The sequence below is a fragment of the Cariama cristata genome, unplaced genomic scaffold (genome assembly GCF_000690535.1).
Source record: "Cariama cristata isolate BGI_N322 unplaced genomic scaffold, ASM69053v1 scaffold23673, whole genome shotgun sequence".
NCBI classification, from domain to species: Eukaryota; Metazoa; Chordata; class Aves; order Cariamiformes; family Cariamidae; genus Cariama; species Cariama cristata.
In genome coordinates this window covers 21,402-21,724 of record NW_009610526.1, presented here as the reverse complement: position 1 = coordinate 21,724, position 323 = coordinate 21,402, and the positions used below count along the sequence as shown (strand labels likewise).

Genomic DNA, 323 nt, shown 5'->3' with positions numbered 1-323 from the left:
CATCGGCCACGGTGGGACGTGCCAGCGGCCAAATTGGCAAGGGGGTTGCTCTGGGAGGGGGAGCAGGGTTTTGAGGTGTCCCCAGCGCTCGGGGAGGCACGGCTGTGTATGGAGGGGACACCCAGCACCGGGGGTCCCGTCCCTCTGGCCTGGAGAGGTGCCGATAGATCAGGGAGGCAGCGAGCACCCCGATCCCCGGGGTTGGGGCTGTCGCCGAGCCCCGTTACGCTCTGCGTTGTGCGATGAGCCCGAGCAACCCTGCTGCGCGGCTGTTGGCCGGTAACAGGATTTAAAAGGCACAAAGGAAGCCAAGACCCACGGTG

The 323-nt window shown here is 66.3% G+C and overlaps 1 protein-coding gene across 1 annotated transcript in view; it reads right to left on the bottom strand.

The window, feature by feature from the left end:
• Positions 1-323, bottom strand: part of TM6SF2 (transmembrane 6 superfamily member 2) — a gene marked incomplete at its 3' end in the record, with an annotated part of 3,385 nt that overhangs the window by 2,679 nt on the left and 383 nt on the right. The gene's annotated exons all lie outside the window — the stretch shown is intronic.